Source organism: Vulpes lagopus, chromosome 5, assembly GCF_018345385.1.
Source record: "Vulpes lagopus strain Blue_001 chromosome 5, ASM1834538v1, whole genome shotgun sequence".
Lineage (NCBI taxonomy): Eukaryota > Metazoa > Chordata > Mammalia > Carnivora > Canidae > Vulpes > Vulpes lagopus.
Window position 1 is genome coordinate 58,715,528 of NC_054828.1, and position 7,503 is coordinate 58,723,030.

Sequence of the window (7,503 nt, forward strand, 5' to 3'; positions counted from 1 at the left end):
GTGTCCCCTGACAACTGAATTCCAATGTGTTTTATTTATATAATGTATTTGAAGACATTGACCCTAAGGCACACAAGAAAAAGGAAGAGCAGTGTGGGGCAAAGGATCAGCCCAATGTTCAGCTCACGTGCAAAGAGAAAATGCTCGTTGAACAGTGCAAGGGGCTTCACTTTTGACACATTTCATTAGTAGGCATGAAGGTCATTACTACCCTCAAAGTATCTGAAAACATATTCATTAGATTGCCTACTTTAAAACTATTTGGAACAAACTCCTTGTGTGGTGCATGTTGCTTTTTTTAGAATTCCTGATTTCTAGCTTTTTTTAGAATTCCTGATTTCAATGATAGAAACCCACTATCGTTAACTTAAGCAAAAAGGAATTTACTAGAAGCCTATCGGGAACTCCCAGAACTGTTAAGACACTGGAGGAAAGGCTTGGGAACAGCGGCACAGGAGTCAAAGGCCAGGAAACAGCTATCCCAAGAGCACTGAGGCCCAAACTGTCTGGTGTGGAGCACCCCTTCCTCCCCCTTAGTCCCAACAGCTGAGGAAGAAAACCATGACTTGTTTATCCCCACACCAACTTTCTATTTCAAAAACTTTCACATCTACATTAAAGCTGAGAAACAGTACAATAGGTGTCGATACGATGTAGCAAGAATATTAGGGTTCAAAGCTGACAACCAAGAAAGAATTCTTGAGATGTTTTTGGTGCAAAAAGGTGGTTTTATTAAAGCACAAGGACAGACTCCAGGGGCAGAAAGAGCTGCACTGGGGTTGTGAGGAGTGACTGATTAGATCTTTTCAAGTTAGGAGGGGGTTGGGGGTAGCACAAGCCTCCTAGATATTTTGGAAACAAGGTTTGTAGGCCCCTGAGGGGGGTAGCTATTGTTAGGAAAGATCCTTTATTATTCTTTAGTAAACCCTTAGTCTTGAGACCCTTCAGATGTCTATCCATGGACCATGTGCTTGGAGATGATTCCTAACATGTATCTCGAGGCGGGGTGAGGGGATGGGTAGAGATAAAGGAGTTTCCAAAGGAATTTTTATATGTTAAACTAGACTTACAGCCTCCTGGGGGTCGGGCTAACATTGCCTTTTGCCCTGAGCAAAGTGCTGACATCAAGGCAGCTGCGCCCCTAGAAGGTTCCTCTGCCTGTTTCAAGGACTTGTCAATGGGCTGTAGACAGTAAGGGAAGTTAATAATTTTTCTTCTTTGTTTCCCACATCAGTTTTTTTTTTTAAGATTGTATTTATTTGTTTGACAGAGAGAAAGAGAGAGCACAAGCTGGTGGAGGGGCAAAGGGAGAGGAAGAGGCAGAGAAGCTCAAGCAGACTCTGGGCTGAGCAGAGAGCCCCACTCCTGGCTAGAGGACCCCGAGATCATGACCTGAGCAGAAACCAAGAGTTGGATGCTTAACTGACTGAGCCACCCAGATGCCCCAAGGTGTCAATATATTCTTTAGCTGCAATCACCCATTACTAATTCCCCACAAGTTTCCCCACAATTGCTTGCCCTTTTTTTCGTCTTTTGAATGAACCATTTCCAAGTTAGTTGTAAACATCTTGACACTTCACCCCTAAATACTTCAGAGCACACCTCCTAAATCAAGGAGGAGACATTCTTCGACCTAATACAATAAACACTCAGAACATGTAGCATTGTCAGAATATGATGATTAACATACTCAGTTTCCCCAATTGTCTCAATAATGCCTTTTATAACAGCCCTCCTGGGACACCCGGTCCCGGAATCGAGTCCCACGTCGGGCTCTCCTGCAGGGAGCCTGCTTCTCCCTTGGCCTGTGTCTCTGCCTCTCTCTGTGTGTCTCTCATGAATAAATAAATAAAATCTTAAAAAAAAAAAAGTGAGTTAAAAAAAAAATAACAGCCCTCCTTCCATTCAGGATCCAGTAGAGGATTATGCATTTAGTGGTCCTGGCTCTTGGTTCTACTTTCATCTAGAATAGTCCTCCAGACTCTCAGGCCAATTTTTGCAGAATATTCCTCAATTTGGATTTGTCCCCACTGTTTTCTCAGGATAAGCATTTTAAAACACATTTGGAAGGGCAGGACGCAGGAATAACTACATGGGTGTTGTTGAGTGTTTCTCATGTCACATCACATGGCTCGTGAGGTCAGTTTGTCCCTGTTTCGAAATCTCCCTGACCTCTTTCCTCCCTCAAAAGAAAGCATTCTTTCACCCGGCACTTCTCTCTGGCTGTCGTCTTTTCAGTCTCCCCCTTCTCAGCTAAATTTCTCTTTTGGTAAATTGTAAGTAGCTGGTTAGTAGTTTTCTTACTATAAATCCAATAGATGTGACTATTACCTGAGGTCACATCCCAGCTCCACCACTTACTAGTGAAATGACCTTTAGTGCAAGTGCATGCCTCAGTTTCTCCTTTTGGGTGTAATAACAGTACTAGATCGTAAATTGTTATAAATATTCAAAGAGTTAATATGTGTAAAGCCTTAGAACAGTACTAGGCATTATAATATGTATGGCAAAAATGATCTTCTCCCTACCCTGATAATTATCAGTTCATTTGGCAACATCAAACTCAAGTCATAGTGATAGAGGCATGTGTAACATGGGTTGAACTGGACCAGTCCCAATCCTTTTCCTTCTGTGATGCTGCAATAAGAGTAGAAGCATTTTGCCCTGTCTAGATGAAGAGCTCAAAAGAATTACCACTTTATACTGGAAAATATAAATATGACTGTAAAGTCTCCTTTGTTCTCCATATAAAGCAGCTCAGTAGATCTGATCCTGAAGAGGCCTTTACTCATCCATTCATAACGTTTTATTAAATGTCTACTTTGTACTGGGCACTGTGCTTACACTGGAAGATGTACATTGGGGGGAAAAGGAACATTTTCGCATTTAAAAAATCATGAGGGGGGCAGCCCGGGTGGCTCAGTGGTTTAGCGCTGTCTTCAGCCCGGGGCGTGATCCTGGAGACCCGGGATAGAGTCCCACATGGGGCTCCCTGCATGGAGCCTGCTTCTACCTCTGCCTGTGTCTCTGCCTCTCCCTCTCTCTCTCTGTGCTTCTCATGAATGAATAAATAAATATTATTGTTAAAAAATAAAAAATAAAAATAAATAAAAACAAAAAATCATGAGGGGCACCTGGATGGCTCAGTGGTTGAGCATCTGCCTTCAGCTCAGGGCGTGATCCCCAGGTCCTGGGATTAAGTCCCGCATTGGGCTCCCCACAGGGAGCCTGCTTCTCCTTCTGCCTATAATGAATAATAAATAAATCTTGAATGAATAAATAAATAAATAAATCTTAAAATGAATAAATAAATCTCTCATGAATAAAATCTTTTTTAAAAATCACAGAAACTTACCTATTCAAACATAGTTATTTGATCATAACACACATAACATAGTTTAAATCACTTCTATAGTCACCAAAGAAAAGCTGGCTATCATTTTCTTAAAATACTCTTACTCAAAACTTATTATGAGGTTAAACTATTCCATATTGCATATTAATATTAGTGTTTGGTTAGCAATTTTTTTAAAACATTTTTTTTTAGATTTTATTTATTTATTCATGAGACACAGAGAAAGAGAGAGAGAGAGAGAGGCAGAGACACAGGCAGAGGGAGAAGCAGGCTCCATGCAGGGAGCCCAATGTGGGACTCGATTCCAGGACCCCGGGATCAGGCCCTGGGCTGAAGGCGGCGCTAAACTGCTGGGCTACCCGGGCTGCCCGGTTAGCAATGTTGTAGTCTTTTTTTCCTCTTCACATCGACCAGCTCTTTTATTTATTTATTTAAAAATTATGTTGGGACGCCTGGGTGGGTGACTCAGTGGTTGAGCATCTGCCTTCGGCTCAGGGCATGACCCTGGGGTCCTGGGATCGCGTGGAGCCTGTTTCTCCCTCTGCCTGTGTCTCTCTGCCTCTCTCTCTGTGTCTCTCATGAATAAATAAATAAAATATTTTTAAAGAGTAAAAAATATATTTAATATTTACTATTTTAGCTATTTTTAAGTCTCGTTAGGTGGCATTAAGTACATTCACATTGTTGTGCAAGGCAATTAGTCATATATATGTGTGTGTGTGTGTCAAAATAAACCCCAAATAATTTTTATTTAATTCAACTCCTTGCTCAAAATGTTTCAGATTTTGGTAGGTAGAATGAAATTCTAACAAATATTTGATGCGTACGTAGCAGTGATATTGCAAAATAGTTAAAACATCAATGATGTGAAGCAAAACAGAGCTCTGCTCCAAGATGCAAAGTTGGTTCAGATCAGGCAGCAAAAAGAAGAATAAAATGTCAAATTTCAGGAAGAAGAAGTTCATGAGTCAGGGAGAAAAAAAACACTTAAGCGTGTGACGTGTAAACCGCGTGCCCTTGAAGATTCGGCTGTGTTATCTGACTTCATGTATAGGAGAAAAGCTAATGGAAAGATTCAACGAGACACTGATAGGATTCTAGACAAGGATGTGGTTGTGGTGATAATAGCAGGAAGCTATTGACTGAGCACATTGTGTTTTTTCAGAAACGACTTTTTTTTTCTTGCAAGGGGAAGGGGTGATGCTATTTGGGTCAAAGAAAAATGCTTGACTCCAAGGTCAAGGAGGGTCAAAGCTTGAAGCCAGCACCTGGCTGACCCTGGTCTTCCCAGCGAAGCAGTGTAATAGATAGGATCTTGGCCAGGTCACATTCAAGAAGTTATTTTGCCTCTCTAGAATTCAGCTTCCTCTTCTGTAAAACTGAGAAAATGAGTATTATCCTGAACAGTGTGTACTGGCAAGTAAACAGTATTTCCATGGCAATTCGAGAGGCGGCACAGAACACAGCTCCTCGGGCTGAGTCCCGACTCCTCTGCTCACTTGGTGGGGCCTTGGCCGAATCATGCCTCGGCTTCTGCGGGACAGTTTGGACAAATGTATTGCATGGAGTAAATCCGCGTGCACCTGGAAGTCCCTAAGCACAGTTTGGGCATATAATAACTGCTCAAGAAACGTGGCCTACTATTACCACGCACCACAGGTAGCAACTACTCAAGGGAAGTGCTGGTGCTTTTGCTCAGCCCCAAGCAGGCGGGAGCAGATCTGTGTTTTAGTAGGTGCTCACACTTCTCTTGAATGAGCGGGAGGGTCATTTCCAATCCATACGATTCACTCAATTCCTCAAAAAATACTCTAGTAAGAGTATCTACGTTTGTATAAACCCGATTAAATTTATTCTCACTGACACTCTATCATGTGTAGATGTGTCGCAGTGCCCTCCCACTTCAAAAGGGTTCCTTTATCATCTTAATCTTGTGAAGCTTAAAAACAGGAAGAACCCTTGAATAATTTATGTGTCACGGCTTCTCTTCATTCCTTTATTTTTCATTATTTTTTTTTCTGTTGCATTCTTCATTCTTATAAAGGGTGCGCAATCTGAAGAGGAAACAGAAGGGATCTAAAACTTTGTGATTTTGAGTTGCTGTCTTATTGCTGAATTGTGATTTAAACATCGAAGTCGGGATGCCTGGGTGGCTCTGCGGTTGAGCATCTGCCTTTGGCCCAGGGTGTGATCCTGGAGACCGGGGATCGAGTCCCACGTCGGGCCCCTTGCATGGAGTCTGCTTCTTCCTCTGCCTGTGTCTTTGCCTCTCTCTCTATCTCTCATGAATAAATAAATAAAATCTTTAAAAAAATAAATAAACATCAAAGTCTGGGAGATCTGGAATGTACAATCATAAATACATTATTGCTTCTTAGAATCCCGGCCTTCGGGGGTAGCTCAAAACAGGTTTCACTGCGGCTGGTGCTTCTAGTGTCTGGAGCATCAAGTAGTCTGTGGCATCTTCAAGGTGGTGGTGAATTTGCTGACAAAAAGTTTGCCAGACAAATAGATCAATTGCAGTGACTCCTCTTTACAGATGTCTCAGGCTTCATCGATAGTGGAAACGATCTTGGGAGCAATTGAAAAGCTAAAATCGTTATCCCCGTCCATACAGGACCTTCTCCGACTGAACTACAAGGCAGCTTCTGCATCTTGCTTGGCTGTTTTCACACACTTCTCTGCTTGGCATAGAAATCCTGTAAATCAAACACATTTGCGTTTCTGAAGGATGATGTATTGGAGCCCCGGAGAGAGTACTGCTTTGTTCTGTTCCTCTAAATAGCATGATTTATACTCTGCTTAGTTTTATTATGAAAAGAAGGTAGCCAGCAGGAACCTTACCCCATAAATTCGACTGGGTCAGGAAAGTCACATTGAATTGTTTTTCTTTTTTCTTTTTTTTTAAGATTTTATATATTTATTCATGAGAGACACAGAGAAAGAGAGAGACGCAGAGACACAGGAGGAGGGAGAAGCAGGGTCCATGCAGGGAGCTCGATGTGGGACTGGATCCCGGCTCTCCAGGATCACGCCCTGGGCCAAAGGCAGGCGCTAAACCGCTGAGCCCCCCAGGGATCCCTGAATTGTTTTTCTTATATGGTGTTAGCTCGGACTGGGCCCTCACCTGCCTGGCTTGGTGCGTTGAAGGCAGGAAATGCGACCTCACATCAGGGTGGTCGGTGTCCTCTCCTCTTTGCTGGGCTTCGGTAGTGCTCACGACGTGGATAAAGGCATTTAGCTTCCAGTCCGGGTGACCTACCGCAGGTCGTGGTCCAGACCTGTGCAGGTCCCAGGACGCCTCCCATGCTGCGGGGGGTGGGCATGTGCTGCGATGGAAGAGGGCAAGGCCGGGGGTAAGGTGGGGGTGGGGTGGGGGGGGAGACTGCAGAGGAAGCAGCTCACATTAATATCTGACTAAATGATAGACTTTAAGAAATATAACCAATAGCTAAAAATTTGAATAGGCAGTTTACTAAATAGGTACCATTATTTTTGTTTGTAAGTAAATATCTTCTAATTTAGAGAAGCTCTCAAAATGTATCCTTAAAAGAATACATCATGGGGATCCCTGGGTGGCGCAGCGGTTCGGCGCCTGCCTTTGGCCCAGGGCGCGATCCTGGAGACCCGGGATCAAATCCCACATCGGGCTCCCGGTGCATGGAGCCTGCTTCTCCCTCTGCCTGTGTCTCTGCCTCTCTCTCTCTCTCTGTGACTATCATAAAAAAAAAAAAAAAAAAAAAGAATACATCATGCATCCATAATGCTATGAATCTTTTTTTTTTCCTTAGGGAGGGAGAGAGAGAGAGAGAGGAGAGGGGCAGAGGGAAAGGAGGCCGGAAGCTCCACCTCCAGGGCCGGCTCAAGCTCACAACCCCGAGATCATCGACAGGAGCTGGAATGGAGCCACCCAGGCACCCCGCTGTGAATCTATTCTCTAACAAGATTTTCAAGGTGTTGCCTTAATGACTGAAAACATATAGCATAGCTGGTTCCTAAATCAAGAGCAGCAGTTGACTTTTCAAATACTTGGAGTGTGTTTTGAGCTGCAAACATATTGACATGTAAGAGTAAACTATGCAGGTTCGATAAATAGGAGTGCATTTAAAAGCATGAAATGATCGAATAGTAAGTATTGGCAGTGCACC